This window comes from Grampus griseus, assembly GCF_964374135.1.
Source record: "Grampus griseus genome assembly, chromosome: 1".
In the NCBI taxonomy this organism is placed as follows: domain Eukaryota; kingdom Metazoa; phylum Chordata; class Mammalia; order Artiodactyla; family Delphinidae; genus Grampus; species Grampus griseus.
In genome coordinates this window covers 70,241,610-70,259,302 of record NC_139017.1, presented here as the reverse complement: position 1 = coordinate 70,259,302, position 17,693 = coordinate 70,241,610, and the positions used below count along the sequence as shown (strand labels likewise).

At 43.7% G+C, this 17,693-nt stretch overlaps 1 protein-coding gene across 1 annotated transcript in view; it reads right to left on the bottom strand.

Moving 5' to 3' along the window:
- Positions 1–5,232: 5,232 nt before the first annotated feature.
- The window catches only part of LOC309819396 (CD48 antigen-like), a 30,336-nt gene continuing 17,875 nt past the window's right edge, over positions 5,233–17,693 (bottom strand). Inside the window, exon 8 of the mRNA XM_082649534.1 lies at positions 5,233–5,502. The gene's annotated coding sequence lies outside the window, so the exon portion shown is untranslated. The remainder of the gene's footprint in view (positions 5,503–17,693) is intronic.

The window sequence follows — 17,693 nt, the reverse complement described above, 5'->3', positions numbered from 1 at the left end:
AGGACTTCAAATCCTATGTTGAATAAAAGTGGCTAGATTGAGTATCCTTGTCTTGTTTCTGATCTTAGAGGAATGCCTTCCTTTATCTTTTGCTACAGTCTTTTTTTAAACGTCTATTTTGTCTGATACAAGTATTGCTAACCTAGCTTTCTTTTCATTTTCATTTGTCTCTTGTAGGCAGCATATAGATAGGTCTTGTTTTTCTGTTGTTGCTGTCTTTTCTTTAATCCATTCAGCCACCCTATGTCTTTTGATTGGTGCATTTAGTCCATTTACATTAAAAATGATTATTGATAAGTATATAATTATTGACATTTTGTTACTTGTTTTCTGGTTGTTTAGCTGGTCTTCTCTGTTCCTTTCTTCTCTTGGTTCTTCCCTTCTGGTTTGATGATTTTTTTTTAATGTTATGTTTGGGCTTCTTTCTCTTTATTTTTTTGTATCTTCTGTAGGTTTTGGTTTGTGGTTACAATAAAGTTCATACATACATATATATATATATATATATATATATCAGTTTATTTAAAGCTGATAGTCACTTAAGTTCAGATGCATTCTAAAAGCACTACATTTTTCCTCTTCTTCCTCCACATTTTATGTCTTTGATGGCATATTTTACATGTTTTAATTTTGTGTAAACATATTAAATACTTCTTGAAGTTACAGTTGATTTTAGTACTTTTGTCTTTTAACTTTCATACGAGTTTTTAAGTGGCTGATCTGCTGTCTTTACTACATATTTGCCTTTACCAGTGAGATTTTCTTCTTTTATATATTTTCTTATTTCTAGTTATGGCCTTTTCTTTTCTGCTTAAAGAAGACCCTTTAACATTTCTTTAAGGCCAGTTTAGTGGTGACAAACTCCTTTAGTTTTTGCTTGTCTGAGAAACTGTTTATCTCTCCTTCAATTCTGATTGATAACCTTGCCAAGCAAAGTATTCCTGGTTGCAAGTTGTTGTTGTTTTCCTTTCAGCACTTTAAATATATCATTCCACTCCCTTCTGGCCTACAAAGTTTCTACTGAAAATCATCTGATTGTCTTACGGGGGGGTGTCCACTTGTATGCGACTAGTTGTTTTTCTCTTACAGCCTTTAAAATTCTTTCTTTATCTTTCACATTTTTCATTTTAATTATGATATGTCTTGCTGTGGATCTCTTTGAGTTCATCTTGTTTGAAATTCACTGTGATTCCTAGACCTGGATATGTGTTTCCTTCCCCAGGTTAGGGAAGTTTTTAGCCGTTATTTCTTCAAATAATTTTTCTGTCCCTTTCTCTCTCTCTTCTCCTTCTGGAACCCCTGTAATACAAATGTTAGTATACTTGATATTATCCCAGAAGTCCCTTAAACTATCTTCATTTTTAAAAATTATTTTTTTTCTTGCTGTTTGATTAGGTCATTCCTACTACTCTGTCTTCCAGATCACTCATCCATTCTTCTGTATCATCTAATCTGTTGTTGATTCCCTCTAGTGTATTTTTCATTTCAGTTATTGCATTCTTCAGCTCTGATTGTTTTTTTCTTATGCTTTCTAACTCTCTGTGAAGTTCTACTGTGTTCCTACATTCTTCTACTAAGTTCAGTTAGTCTCTTTACAACCATTATTTTGAAACTCTTCATTAGGTAAATTACTCATCGCTATTGTATTAGGGCTTTTCCCCTGGGGTTTTATCTTGTTTTTTCATTTAAAACATATTTTTCTTTCTCTTCACATAGTATGACTTCTGTGTTTGTGTCTATGAATTAGGCCAAGCAGCTACCTATCCTGGTCTTGAAGGCATGTCCCATGTGTAGACTGTGTAGTCTACATGTACAGTACACATGTCCCATGTGTAGACTGTCCCATGTGACGGTCTTGAAGGCATGTCGCATGTGTAGACTGTGTGTGCTTGGAGGCTTTGGCAGGCTGCCTGGAGCTGGAGTGGGTACCAGCAGGAATATCCTGGGTTGTACCACATTGGGGTTGTCCTGGCAGGATGACTGGGGCTGGAGGGGGCACAGGCTGGGTGGTTCTTGAGGTGTGCCATGCCAGTACTGTCCTTGCAGGATGGCTGGAATTGGAGCAGGCATGGATCAGGGGGTGGGGTCCCAGAGTGTACCACACCAGGATGGCTGTAACAGGAGTGAGCACAGGCCAGAGATCCCAGGGTGCACTGAGCTGGGGCCATCCCAGTGGAACTGCTAGAGCTGGAACAGGTGAAGGCCTGAGGGGAGGGGATGGTCTTGGGGCACACTACACTGGGGCCACCTTGGAAGGATGGCTGATGTTGCGGCAGACACAGATGGGGGAACCCAGAGTACATGGTGCTGGGCCAACTTTGGGGGAAGTTGTACATGGTGGGGGCCAAGTGTCTGGGGTGTGCTGGGGTGGCCTTGGCAGGCCAGCTAGAGTGCCTAGACCATGTTCCCACCTGTGCTATCAAGGGGAAGGGAAATGCAAAAATGGCACTCTCTCGTGCCTCCAACTCTGGAGAAAATTACAGCAGTGACCCACTCATTTGGAAGATTTGCTACAGTTAGTAAATGGATTTCCTTAATGTATAGTCTAGGTGACTTTTAAACCACTGTTTTATCATTGTGCCCCCCAGGTTGGGCTAGTCTGTGCATGGAATCCTCAGTGATATCCCTCCCTACTGCAGTTTGCCACATCATGGGTGGCGTTCCTGTCTGCAACACGTCTTCATATTTCCTACCCACTGTTAGGTGGTCCCTCTATCATTTGTTGTACAGAAGCTGTTCAAGCAGCCCTTAGTTCTTTAGGAGGAGTTGTTCTATATGTGTGTAGATCCAATGTGTCTATGAGAGGAGGTGAGTTCAGGGTCTTCCTACACAGCCATCTTAGGCTGAAAGCCTCTCATATTCTTTTCTGATTTCCCTGTGAGTTCACCTCTGACCCACAGGTTGTTTTATTGTGTGTTATTTAAATTCCACAAATTGGTGAAGTTTCTAGTCTTCCTTCTGTTATTGATTTCTAGCTTCATCCAATGGTGGTCAGAGAAGATGCTTCATATGATTTTATGCTACTTAAATTTATTGAGACTTATTTTGTGGCCTAATACAAGGTCCTGGAGAATGGTCCATGCACACTTGGGAATAAGCATATCCTGTTGTTGGGTAAAGTAGTCTATGTGCTTCTGTTTAGAGTATTGCTCACATCTTCTATTTCCATACTGATGGTGATGGTTAATTTTATATGTCAAATTGGCTGGGCCATGGCACCCAACTATTTGGTCAAACATTATTCCTGATGTCTCTGTGAAGGTATTTTTTTGATAAGATTAACATTTAAATCTGTGGAGTTTGAGTAAATCTTATTACCCTTTATAATGTGGATGGGCCTCTTCTACTCAGTTGAAAGTCTTACTAGAACAAGGACTGACTTCCCCTCAGCAAGAAGAAATTCTTCCAACAGACTGCTTTTGGACTCAAGCTGCAAGTCTTCCCTGAGTCTTCAGACCTCTGGCCTACCCCATGAGCTTTTGGATGCACCCATCTTCCACAATCACAGGAGCCAATTCCTTAAAGTAAATATATATATTTACTTTGCTTTAAGTAGGTAAGTAAATAAATATATACATTTATAATAGGAATGTATAATTGGAATAGACATACTCAGAAACTGGCAGAATCCCCGCATTGGTTTCCTGACTTGTGAAGTGAGAGCTATTCTGATAGGAAAGGCAAAGTGAAAGCCACTAGAACCACTTCTACCTAAAAAAATAGTAAACCATGAGTAATTCTGCTTTCACAGAGGAACTACATAGATCAGTGCCAAGAACTTGAAAGATGCCGGGGTGGTGATTCCCATTCCCAGTCAACTCACCTATTTGACCTGTGCAGAAGACAGATGGGTCTTGGAGAATGACAGTGGATTCTCAGAGTTAGGCTTGCTTACAGTGGACAGTAAGCTTAGCCAGGTGGTGACTCGAACTGCAGCTGGTGTACCAGATGTGGTTTCATTGCTTGAGCAGATTAACTCATCCCCTGCTAGTGATCTGGCAAATCCTTGTTTCTCCATCCCTTTTAAGAAAGATCACTGGAAGCAGTTTTCTTTCAGCTGGCAAGACCAGTAATACACTTTCATTGTCCTATTTGAGGGGTATGCCAACTCTCACCTGTATGCCATAACTTAATTTGCAGGGACCTTGGTCACTTTTTCTGTCTACAAGATACCACGTTGATTCATTATATTGATGACATTGTGCTGATTGGACCTACTGAGCGAGTAGTTGCAACTATTCTAGACTTACTGGTTAAGACATATGTATGTTAGAGGGTGGGAAATAAATCCAACAAAAATTCAGGGACCTTCTACCTCAGTGAAATCTCTAGGGGTTTGATGGTGTGGGGCATGGTGAAATATCCTTTCTAAGGTGGATGATATGTTGCTGCATCTGCTCCCTCCTACAACCAAAGCCAAAAACCCAAAAAACCTAGGCATAATGCCTGGGGGGGGGGGTCTCTTTGGATTTTCAAAATAGCATGTTCCTGATCTGGGTATGTTACTCTAGCCCATTTACCAGCTGACCCAAAAAGCTATGAGTTTTGAGTAGGGCCCAGAGCAAGGGAAGGCTGTGCGATAGGTCCAGGCTGCTGCACAAGCTTCTTTGCTGCTTGAATCATGTGATCCAACAGATCCAGTGGTGCCTGAAGTGTTAGTGGCAAATAGTGATGCTGACTGGAGACTTGGAAGCTCCCTATATGTGAATCACAGTGAAGGTTCTTAGGATTTTGGAGCACAGCCCTGTCATTGGGGATAATTACTCTCCTTCTGAGAAACAGCATTTGACCCACTACTACGCCTTGGTAAAGACGGACACTTAACAATGGGCCACCAAACTACCATGCTGTAAGCAAAGGAAAAACAAAATGGGTTATTGAAGGAAGTAGTTATAAATACCAGCTATGACCATATACCAGTTACAGAAATGAGAAGCAAAGACTGTAATTGTCAAGAGTATTTTTTTCTCATTTTGTTATGAGTGCATTTGTGTGTGTTGTGTGTATGTGTGTGTAGTGTGTGTGTGTGTATATATTTATATTACATATATAATATCTCCAATATCTTTGTTTTCTTCCATCTCGTATCCCCTTATTATATAACATAAGACATACTGACTGTGACATTAAACTAAACAGCTTCTGCTCAGCAAAAGAAATGATCAATAAAATGAATAGGCAAACTATGGAATGGGAGAGAATATTTGCAAATCATATATCAGATAAGGGGTTAATATCCAAAATATATACAAGGAACTCATACAACTCAATAGCAAAAATACACAAATAATACAATTTGAAAATGTGCAAAGGGGGCTTCCCTGGTGGCGCAGTGGTTGAGAGTCCACCTGCCGATGCAGGGGACTCGGGTTCGTGCCCCGGTCCGGGAAGATCCCACATGCTGCGGAGCCGCTGGGCCGGTGAGCCATGGCCGCTGAGCCTGCGCGTCCGGAGCCTGTTGCTCCACAACGGGAGAGGCCACAAGAGTGAGAGGCCCGCGTACTGCAAAAAAAAAAAAAAAAAAAAAAAAAAATGTGCAAAGGACCTGAATAGATATTTTTCCAAAAAAGATATTCAAATGACTAATAGGTACATGAAAAGTTGCTCAAATCACTAATCATCAGGGAAATTCAAATCAAAACCAGAATGAGATATCACCTCACACTTGTTGGAATGGCTGTTATCAAAAGACAAGAGATAAGTGCTGGTGTAGATGTGGAGAAAAGATAACCTTTGTGCACTGTTGGTGGGAATGTAAATTGGTGCAGCCACTATGAAAAACAGAAAAGAGGTTTCTCCAAAAATTAAAAATAGAACTACCATATTATTCATCAAGTCCACTTCTGGGTATATATCCTAAGGAAATGAAATAATCATTTCAAAGAGATATCTGCACCCCCATCCTTACTGCAGCATTACTTACAATAGCCAAGATGTGGAAACAACCTAAGTGTCCATTGACAGATGAATGGATAAAGATGTGATATATATTTATATCACAATGAAATATATGCAGCCATAAAAAAAGGAGGAAATCCTGTCATTTGGAACAATATGGATGAAACATGAGGGCTTATACTAAGCGAAATAAGTCAGACAAAGACAAATATTGTAGGATTTCACTCATATGTGGAATCTAAAAAAAAAAAAAAAACTCGTAGAAAGAGAAAAAAGATTGGAGGTGGCCAGAGATGGGGGTGGGGGGTAGGGGAAATGGTCAAATAAAATAGGTATCATTGCATCCCAAGTGCTATAGAGATCCAGAGACTCCCCTACAATTTCTGTGAATTCCCAGGGGCTTACAGCTCAGATCTCTTGTTCTTCCTGAACTCCCCATCTCACTGAACTCTATATTTCTCTCCTATATGGCACCTGCCCCCACTCACCCCACTCCCTACACACATGCATGATCTGCTGCTGCAGATCAAAGTCTGCTTTCCTTTAATTCCACAAATATTATCGGCATAAGACCATTGTGTGTAGCAAACTCTTACCAAAGGTTCTGTGGTTGGTACACATGTGCTTGTTTATATGTTATGCCTTCACACAGGATGGATGGGACATTAAGATGAGACTTCTTTAAAAAGTCCTTGGCATATAATAAGTCGGCCTTGAACGTGTATTGGCTGACTCCTTCCCAATGTCCCTGGCCTCCAGCTGCATTACTGGTTCCCCTCTCCAGGCCCCTCTTCCTCACTTTCCCGCACAGAAATCATTTTCATAATCAAATAATTCCCAAAGAAGGAGTCCTTTCAGGAGAGGTATAGGGACATGAGAGGGAGTGGTGGCAGATGGGACTTGCTCTCCGTTACCATGCAGGAGACCAGGGGATGAACTGCTTAGATTTTGACTCCCCGTAAGAAGAAGTGTCTGATCACAGGCTGCACAGATTGCCTTTGCAAGTTATTTCCTCATTACTATGTGGAGCAGAGGGGAAATGAAGCCAATGCTGGATATTCTCTTGCCTGGGGTGCTTCAGAGCAGTTCTGGGTAGAGAAGAGACCGGACTGCAGGTGACTTGCTTGAGGCCACACAGTGGGTTGGGAAAGGGGCTGTGATGTTGGGGGATAATTCCTGAGTTCATTTCATGAGTCCAGACTCTGTCCCTTAATTAGCTGCGTGACCTTTTATAGGTCACATAATCCCTCTAGGACTCATGTTTCACATCCGTAATATGGTTTTGTATGCAGTGACCTGACTTTCTTGAGTGTGTGGGAGTGAAGTCAAACCTGCAGGCTATAAGGCCTTGAATACTGGTTCCCAGGACAAGGTAAATACCAATATTTGCATTGGGGATGTGGGGAGTTGACACTTTTCACTCAGAGCTTTGTTCTTTGCCCGCAGCTTCTTAGTTAGGCAACTGACAGTTGACATTTATTGAAAATGAGAAAGGAAATTTGAGTCACTGAAGAGGGTAGGAAGAGGAGACAACCAGTATATCCAGGAAGGCCTAGCCCAGCCTTGCTATACAAGCACGACTTCTGTGCCTGACCACAGGCTGGCATCGACGAGCAAAGCTATTTGGGGCAGAGCTGTTGATCCAGGAAAGCGGCAAAGCGTGGGTGGATGATGTGTGTGAAAACACAGAGTGGGGACTGCCCAACGCGATGCCAGGCGGGTCCTAAAGTGATGCTGTTTGTTCATTTAGTCTATAATTATTATTGAGTGCCTACTGTGGTGCTGGGAGCTCAGTGCTTATTATGATTCAGCAAAGAAGATAGTGGAGCACAGAGATGATAAAGTTCAATTCCAACCCTCAAGGGGCTGACAGTTTTCAGGGAGAAACTCAAACGACCCTATTAGAAAAAGGAAATTGCAGTTGTGAGCGTAGAAGCAACCTCCATTGGCCTGAACACTCAGAGAAGTTTTCAGAAGTAAAGAATGTGAAGGCAGTTGACAGGTCACCACAAGTTTGCTAGTAAGAAACAGTTTGAAGAATGTGCTCCTGGCAGGAAAATAGCACGCAGAGACACAGAAGGGCAAACAGCTCAGAATGTTCAGGAAGGCAGAGGAAGTCTCTGTTACCAGAAGTGACAAAGAGCCTTGACATGCTTTGGAAAGAGTTTTGGTTTTGTTTTGGCCTGTCAGCCTGGCTCTCTGCCGGGGTCATTTCTCCAGAACTAACCTCTTAGCCAATGATCAGCAAATGTGGTCACAGTTTCCTTATTTACAGGCCTGTCTGGATAGCATTTTTCTTCTCTGTGTCATCTGCAGCTGAGCAGGTAGCCAGACATGAGGCCCCTGCTCAGGGGCTTAGGCCTCTGCTGGGCCTCCCGGCTTCTGGGCTGCATTTGCCTCCTGCAGGGTAAGTGGTTCAGGATCCCTGGGAATGCATGGCAACGGAGTGGAGCCAGGATACAGGGTCCTGACCATCCGGAAGGCTGTTTAAGCTGCCAGGGCCTAGGAAGCTGAGCCAGAGTGGGCAGCTGAGACAATATGATCCACTCTGACAATCCCTCACTACTGCACCCACCATGTTTCATCTCAGTCACTCTGATTCCCACCCTGTCTTCCAAAAGACTCTCTTCCCAGCAACAATCTTCTCAGAAGGCTGGCAAATGGAAGGGTGCCTCCCTTTCTTTCCTACCTTTGGGGAATAACAATTGCTCTGTACACAGAATTCTGAATCCACTCTGTTATTCAGCCTTTCTGAAAAAACTGCCCAAATAGCTATAGTGGGGTTCTGGACCCCCTTCAGATCTAGGATTTAAGGAAGAAATGAGCTTCCACCTTAGAACAGAAATCTGCCATCAGGCTGCCACAAAATTGGAGAAATACTTATAAATCATATATCTCATAAAGCATGTTTATGACACCAAATTTTTTTGTTTTGGAAAATAGTTATTTTTTCTTTAAAAAGTGTTATTTACTTAAACATGTAGTGGTTTCCTAACAAATTACCACAAACTATGTGAATTAAAATAGCCCCCCCCCCCCACATTTGTTATCTCTCAGTTCTGTAGGTGAGAAGTTTGACACATCTCGGCAAGTTCTCCCAAAGCTGAAATCAATGTTTCAGCAGGCAGCATTCTCATCTGGAGCTTTGGGTCCTTCTCTAAGCTCATTCTTACTGTTGGAAGAATTCAGCTCCTTGTGGTTATAGGTCTTGCTACGTGTTAGCCAGAGATGACGTTCAGCTCCTAGAGTTCATGCTCAAGTCCTTCCCCAGGGACCCCTCCATTGGAGCAAATGAAGAATCTCTCATGCTTTTGAGCTCTCTGTTCCTCTTTTTCCACCCTCTGGAGAAAACTCTTGTTTTTGAAGGGCTCATGTGATAAGGTTAGGCCCTCCTGATCATCTCCCTTCCTTAAAGCTACATAATCTAATCAAGAAGTAAAATCGATCATGTTCACAGTTGTGGGGATTAGAGTGAGAAGTCTTGGGAGCCAATTTAGAAATATATATATATATATGATTTATATTTATATTTGTAGTTATGTTACATTAAATATTTAATTTTTTTCTACACAAGAACTACAGAAGCATGCAGAATATCCTTCCCATCTTCTCTCTGCCACTCTCCCCGCAGCTGCACCCATATGCTCAGGTAGCTGGTACCTGACAGTGGCTGGGAAGGTCGGCTGCTCTCAACACAATACAACGAATGTCTTCTTGAAGTCAGTAACTTGTTGAACATAAAGGTTCACCACAACTCCTTCCTGTGCAACAGGATATGCAGATGCACAGCTCCCTGGATTTGAACCCTCCATCTGATGCTGTCCCCTAGTCTCTGGGGAGGAGCCCCTGAGAGGGGTGCTTGGTGGAGAAGAAAGGGCACTGGCTGGGGAATTGGGAACACCGGTTATATCTATGGTCTTTGTCAAGTAATAATAACAGTAATAGCTTTATTGAATATTGTTTGGACCAGACTCTGTGCTCAAAGATTTATAAAGAGTTTTATTTTAGAAAAGCGGCTTTGGCAGCCATGCCAAACATGCAGGTGCTGTTTACATGACATAAGAACTGATGAATAGCTAAGTGTGAAGAGTTATGGGCCTGGGGCCTGTGAGAGTCTCTATTTCCAGGAGAGCCTGGGGATGCAACCAGCAATTACTCTATGTTGCTCTAATGGCGTATAGAACGGGGCCAGTGGAGGATAATTTGCATCAGAAATTTGTAGGCAACTTTTGGCTGCATGGGAGGTCCAGAGACTCTTAGAGGTCTTAGGGAAGTTTGCTAAAGTGTCTACAGTGAAGGAGAGTCTGGGGGCACGAATAGGATTGCCTGTTGTATCGCAATTTGGACAGACTCTAGAGCAGTTTCTTGTAAGGGACCACATTCAAGGTGGGCTGATTTGTGAGTAACAGCAGAAATGGGCTTAAGTAAAATGTGTAAAGACATTATACATCGCTTCTAGAACCCCAAAAGGCCTAAAAGATTCTGGGCTTGTTTTAATGTTATGAGTACTGAAAGGGTAAATAGTTGTTTCTTGATAGTGCCAAGGATGGAGCTACCCTTGACTCCCCAAATAATTTTTAGAAACTTAACCAAAGTGGAAGGGTCTTGTAATGTGTGTGGGGCAATGGTCCACCTCTTTGTGATCTCCTTTGTGAGGATCTGTAGGTCCTGAATGAGTGAGTCAAATGATTTAGCAATCTCACTTCTGGGTATATATCCAAAAGCATCGGTATCAGGACCTTGAATAGATATCTGCACTCCTGTGTTCATTGCAGCATTTTCCACAATAACCAAAATATGGAGACAACCCAAGAGTCCATCAACAGGTAAATGGATAAAGGAAATGTGGTATATGCATACACTCACTGGAATATTATTCAGCCTTAAAAAAGGATGAAATCCTACTATTTGTGATAACATGGATGCACGTGTAAGACATTATACTTAGTGAAATAAGCCAGTCACAGAATGACAAACACTGCATGATTTCACTTATAAGGTACCTAAAACAGTCACAAAGTATAGAAGATGACAATAGAATGTTGGTTATCAGGGGTTGGGGGTAGGAGAACATGAGGAGTTGTTATTCAGTGGGTGTAAAGTTAGACTTACACAAGATGAGTATGTTCCAGAGACCTGCTGTAGAACAGAGTGCTTATAGATAACAAGAATGTATTGTGTACTGAAAATTTGTTAAGAGGGTAGATCTCATCTTTCTTACCTTGCATACACACACGCACACACACACACACACACACACACACACACACACACACACACACACACTAAAAGGACACAAGAAAACTTTTAGAGGTGATGTTTGGTAATAAACATTACCTAGATTGTGGTGAAGGTAACACAAGTGTGTACATATGTTCAAACTCACCTATTTGTATTTATTAATTATGTACAGTTTTTAATATCAATTATACCTTAGTAAAGTTGGAGGGGGCAAGTCAAACATCAAGAATGGAGTCAGACTCTCTATTACAGGGAAGGTTAAAACCCCCTGCCCTTTCTTAGCCCAAAGGAAGCTCTGGCTGCTCCTTGGTATGAGCTCTGACAGAAAATCTTCAGCTAAAATTCATGTATGTAGCCTTCCTGAGTCATGTAAATGCAGCTAAATGCAGCATCAACAGGGTCCTTCAAGACTTAGAAAGACTAATCAGAAAGGTACTTTACTCCTGCTTGATAAAAGGCAAAAGTTAGTTGCTGAGAGGTGGGACAAAGTCTTGGTCTATGGTGGTGGGCACACGAGTGGGTCCTGCTCAGCCTCCATGGTTGTGCCACGCCTGGGGAAGTGGCCCTGCGTGGACCAGAAAGTGATTTCTCAGAGCTCTGGTAATAGCTGTAGTAGTGACTTCTTAGGGAGTTGCCAGTGAGGGTGTCCAAGGACTTGGCTTTTTCCCACTGTAGGGAAGGGCTCTGGAGCAGCTGCACGGGGACCTCAGCTTTCACCGCCATGCCCAGGCCTTGGCCTTCAGGGATAGCCTTGTCACCCTTACCTTCCACCATAGACTGCAAGAAATTCATGAGCACCTTCAGACCACCTTTGCTGCTTCACCTCCCTACTCTTTGTCCTTAGAAGAGAGACCTAGACTCCTAACCCACGTGACTCCGTGGGGTTGCTGTAACACTGCCCACCACAGCCAGAACCTCTTCTGCCTCAAGCCTACTGCTCTCCCACGTCTGCCATGGGCCAAGGGCTGGGGAGCAGTGAGGGCAGAAAGAGCTCTCACTTGGAGGGCGCTGGCCAGACTTACGTGGGAGAGAGGGCACTTCCTGGGTGTGACTCTTGGAAAGGGCAACTGCTACTCATGACTCAAGAGTCACTCATGGCTGCAACAGAACTTGTAACCTAATCTGGCTTCTGCACGCCAGAAAGATTCCCTCAGCAGACAGAACATCCCACCTCAGTCAACACATACAACTGGGACAGGCTAGCTTTAATTCCTCTTCCTCGAGACAGTAGTGACCTTAATATACTCAGGATCCCGTGGATACATAATGGAGGGAGCTGGAGCTCAGAGAGGGTAAGTGTGGACTTCTGTGCCCTCCTGTTACTGATATGTGAGCGCCGGGGCCTTGGACCAGCTGAGCCATTTGTGTCATGACTAGTTTGGAGGGACCATTCCCATTCAGCTAATCTCATCCATCTCTTCTCAGTCTATCTCCATGGACCCATGTCAGGGTGTACAGCTTTTACTGAGGGCATGCTCTGCCTGGCAGCATGATGAAAGTACTGATAAAACTGTCTCCTGGACTGGACAAGCAGCAGGAAGTTGTGGGATGTGGACAAGAACAGACATAAGGAAGAGCCTTGAATTTGGAAGGAGGCTGACTTGGATAGCTCAGGTACAAATGGGCACTATGCTGACCCCACTGATGTAGGTCCTGAAGGTGACCCCTTCAGATCATATCGAGGGGAGCTGAAGGGACTGGGATGCTTCAGCCTGAGGAAGCAGTCCACAAGACACCTCCCTCATGAAGTCTTTCCTGATTGCACCAGCCAGAAGTGACCTCTCCCTCCTCTGAACTTCATTTTATCTTTTTTTTCTACATAAAGTTTTCGGGCATTTTAGTCTCGTGATGACACAGCTCCATATTGGGTCTCTACCCATCAATGTGAATGTGATTCCCTAGGGCATGGTTCCCTAGAATCTTTTGAACTTTAGGTCTAGAGACATTTCAGCTCTAAATTTTTAAACCCAACTGTACTGACAGTTCCCTTTGTGTATCTCAAGTCATCTCACGCTCAATAGGTTCAACGTTGAGCACCTAAGCCTGGTCTTCCTTGAGTGTCTCCCACCCTATAGTCAATGATGCATCCATGCTATCATCCTTGACATCTTTTTCTACCTCAAGTCCATAGCCAACCCATCAGTGAGTCTTGCCAATTTTATTTTTTAAATATCTCTTAATGACATTAGATTTACAAATATCTTTTACCTATTTATTTGCTCAAGATTTCTTCTTTTTCCCACTCCCTTATGTCTGTTATTTCTTCAAAGTGTTTATTTTTGCATTATAGGCTTGATTCCTTCCTTAATCCTTTTGAGCAGTTAGTCCACACATGTACCCTGATGTGGAAGTCTCCCCATGAATCAGTTTAGTATTTGCCCCAGCTTGGGTCTTTATAAGCGCCACCTGTTTTTAAGATAGCTTCTGGGCTCTGATTTCTAGCATGTAGTTAGAATTCACATCCACACCCACACACAATGAAGGCTTGGATTCCAATTTCTCACATCCCTCGCATGGAACAGGGCAGGTTGCAACCTCCATGCTGGTTTCCCATGACAGAAGACAGACATTTTCTTACCCTAATTCACCCAGCCTCTTATCTTTTTGCAGCATCCCTACAAGCTCAGGGCCACGCTTACACTTCACCCCCACTTACAGACGTGTAACATTGGCCTCTAAGGTATATTTCTGGTTCTGATAACCCACTGGGACACCAGAACTTCAAATTCCACTCAGCTCTTCAACACTGAGTTCCCTTTTGTTTCTGAACTTAAGTGGCATAATTAAAACATTTTAATTACATTTAATCAAGTTTTGTGTGTGGTTAGACTGTAAGGAGGAACTCCTGAGTCAGTTCATGTGACTTCTCCTCTGGAGGATTCCAAAGTATTTTTTCCACTCCTGTAATCATTGCTCCCACACCCTCCAACACTTGGGGCTGAGACAGCCATGCTCAAGGCAGAGGCCAGAACCCCGCTGAGAATGTGCAAATCCGTGTTCATCTTTTGACTTCCAAAATAGGCAAGAGCCATATTTTATTGACAGACCAAAAGAGATTTGTGTGCTCCCAAACCAAGATTGTAGACTAAGAGAAGCGAGTTCATTTGGCAAGTCACAAACTAAAAAGATGCCAGGTAGGACATGAGGGCGGTTTTATATATCTTTCTGAAATTAAGTAATCATTAAAAATGCATAAAGGGGGCTTCCCTGGTGGTACAGTGGTTAAGAATCCGTCTGCCAATGCAGGGGACACAGGTTTGAGCCCTGGTCCGGGAAGATCCCACATGCCATGGAGCAACTAAGCCCGTGCACCACAACTCCTGAGTCTGTGCTCTAGAGCCCACGAGCCACAACTACTGAGCCCGCGAGCCACAACTGCTGAAGCCTGCATGCCTAGAGCCCGTGCTCCACGACAAGAGAAGCCACCGTGATGAGAAGCCCACGCACCGCAACGAAGAGTAGCCCCTGCTCGCCGCAACTAGAGATAGCCTGCATGCAGCAATGAAGACCCAATGCAGCCAAAAATAAAATAAATAAATTTATTTAAAACAAAATGCATAAAGGATGAGACTGTAATTAAAACTTAAACAGAATGTGACATGCCATTCCCTCGGGGCTCAACAGAAGAGGCTATGTGGCAGGGGTGAGGAACCAGCCAGGTGATAGGAATTCCAGATAAGATGAGCCGGAATGCAAAAGCAGAAGCAGCTTCGGTCCTACTTCCTTCTTCTTTGGGAGGGTAGTACCGCCTCCTAGGGAGTCATGTTTAGTAAACTGGGCCATGTGTGTTTGTGTGTTTGGGCTTTAAAGGGCCTGGAGAAGTGCTACAAGTTCCCCTTAGCTTGTGTTCCATGTTGGGGAGGTTCAGACGTTCTCGTGGGCTCCTATAGGGGACATGAAGTGCTGAGAGGGGCCATGGGCCAGAAGGTGCCTGAGTTCAGAAATAAGAAAGGTCAGAGTGCAGCGACCTCACTACAGAGGAGGCCGTGGCAGGGACCAAGGACGTCACCAGTGTCGCCCATACTAGCCCAAGACAAGCAGGAACAGACACATCAGCAGCAGATGCAGCAGAAGGTAGAGAGTGAGACCAAAAGACCAGGGCAGATTTCCTTGGCAAAGGCCCACAAGGATCACAGAGAACAGCAAAATAAACTGAGCTCTCTTCCCCACTCTACAGGGACAGGGAGTGAAGGAGGAGCAGTAGGGAAGATGGAAGGTGGAGGCAACAGGAAGGACCTTCCTTGACTCATCCTGTTGTGGAGATCTAGCACTTGGGTTCTCTGGGTATGGTAGCATTTAGGCTACTGGTTCTTTTTCTCACGGGACATTTTCATAGTTTCCTTGGATACCTCTCCTCTCCCATGCTGGGAATCTCACCCACCCTGTCACAGGTGACACTCTCAGAATGACCACCTATATTTTTCTCTATGGTTGCTGGTTTTGGCTGGTCCATTTCCACATGGACCAGCCAAGATTCTCTTTGTTGGGAATCTGTTGCCTCTCCAGATGCCCTTCTTGTCAAAGTTCTTTTAAGGTCCTACTTCTAGTTGATAAAAAGATGTTCATTTGACTCATCAATGCCTTTGCAATTTCTTCCCTATTGGCAGCCTACTACTATAGGCTGTTTCTGAAGCATTTTATCCCTTCAGTTTCTCAGGTATAAGTCAGACACTTGTCCAGTGCATCCCCAAGCTGCAGAGGACACACATCAAGTTCTCAGAATCGTCTCACTGAAGCCCCTATCACCATGTTGAGGTGAGAGGTAGGCACCCATCAGGTTAGAAAGGGACTCAAAGCCGTACAGCTCTCTCCAAATAAAATCTCTTTCTGCTTATCTCCAAATCCTAAACTTTGTATGTCTTCAGTTTGGGTGAGAGAGGGTTAAGATTCTCAAACCAGTTTTCAGAACCTTCTTTAAAAATTCTACCCATGGGAAGTATTTGCCCAAGAAGTTTCATTATACCCTCTGTGCTATGGAGATCGTTAAGGTTCTGGTAATGCATGTGGAGGGCAAGCAGGTGTGATTTCAGCCGTGTGTGGTGACAGTTGGGGGTACGGGTAGTGAAGAGAGTTGATAGACTGGCTTCCTTCCCTTCTCTAAAACTGAGATTCAGTATCACTTTCTCATTATATAATTTTGCAAACTATTTCATGTCTCTAGGCCTCAGTTTCTTTGGCTGTGCAATGCCCTGCCTTCCCAGCTGACTGCTCAGAAACTACATGATAGTGGGTAAGTAACATGCTCTACAAATACAATAATAAGCTTTTGTTCCCTCCTGCCCCAGAGCCTGTGCCCCTTTCCTAGATCCTGGCCAACTAAGTATCCATCACACCAGGATGGTGCAATGTCACCCTGGAGTGCAGGGCCACAGAGGACCTGAAGGTGACCTGGGTAAACAAGGGCCTCCCCAGGGAGCTGGAACAGAGGAACACTGGGACCAAGCTCTGAGCCTGCCCCTAAGCCAGACTGACTCCAGCCTCACCTGTGTGGTCAACAACCATGTGGACCAGAAAACTACCACCTATAGACCTTGGGGAACTCTCTTGGGATTAAGAGCGTGCCTGGCAAAGTGAGTGTGCCCACCTCTGCGGACATTCATTTCCCAGGAGATTGGGGGCATGGTAGGTTGGTGCTCATCATTGTCAAGAAGTATGATTCCAACCTCCCCAGCCCTTGGGACAGTACCAGATGAGACGGGAATCAGAGATAATAAAGGTTGGCATATGACCCAGGAAATTATGGGAGGAGGTACGACGGCTGTACCAGGCACTGATGTTTATCTCTGCTCTGCTCTAAATCCCACTTGAAGGGCCATTGAGTAGACAAGGAATCATATTTGTAATGAACAAATAAGGAGAGGCAGGTTTTGACTCATGATATTAGAGGAGAGTTTTCTATAGTCAGTCATCCAAAACTGGAATAGATGCTTTGGGGCACAGTGACCTCATGTCACTGGTGGAGTGTAACTACAGGTAAAATCACTTGGTGGGTACTTATAAAGCTCAGAATGGGGTCAGACTCCCTAGTGAGTTGTCTTCCAACATGGACATTCTTAGATTCTAGGAAAACTTCTTGGCAAAATCAGATTATTTTGAGCCCTAAAGTCCCAGTTTCTCCAGAACCATCAGCTGGAGTAGAGTGCCTTCTGTTGAGGTGATACACCACAGGGAGCATGGCCAGCCCAGGATCCATCACCCCGAAGCTTCTCACGCCCTGCTCTGTTTCTGACCCAACAGAGACTACAACTCTAGTCTTATTTCCATTATTGTGGACGATACTGGCAAAAGCTCTTCTGTTCCTCAGCCTCCTTGGGAAGCTGGAAATGGAGCTCACCAAGGAAAATCTCCAGCAGAAGAAGGGAAATTACAAGTGTCCAAGCAGCCTGGACAACTAGGTTGGGACTTTATTTCCTTTTTCATGCTTTGTCAAGTTTTCTGAATCATAAATGAATGCTTTCTATCTTCTGCCAAGTTAAAAAAAATTTGCTAGCACAAAAATTATCTATTCTTTAAAGATGTGAGGAATTCACATTAGGCTTTGTGAATAGGCTTTG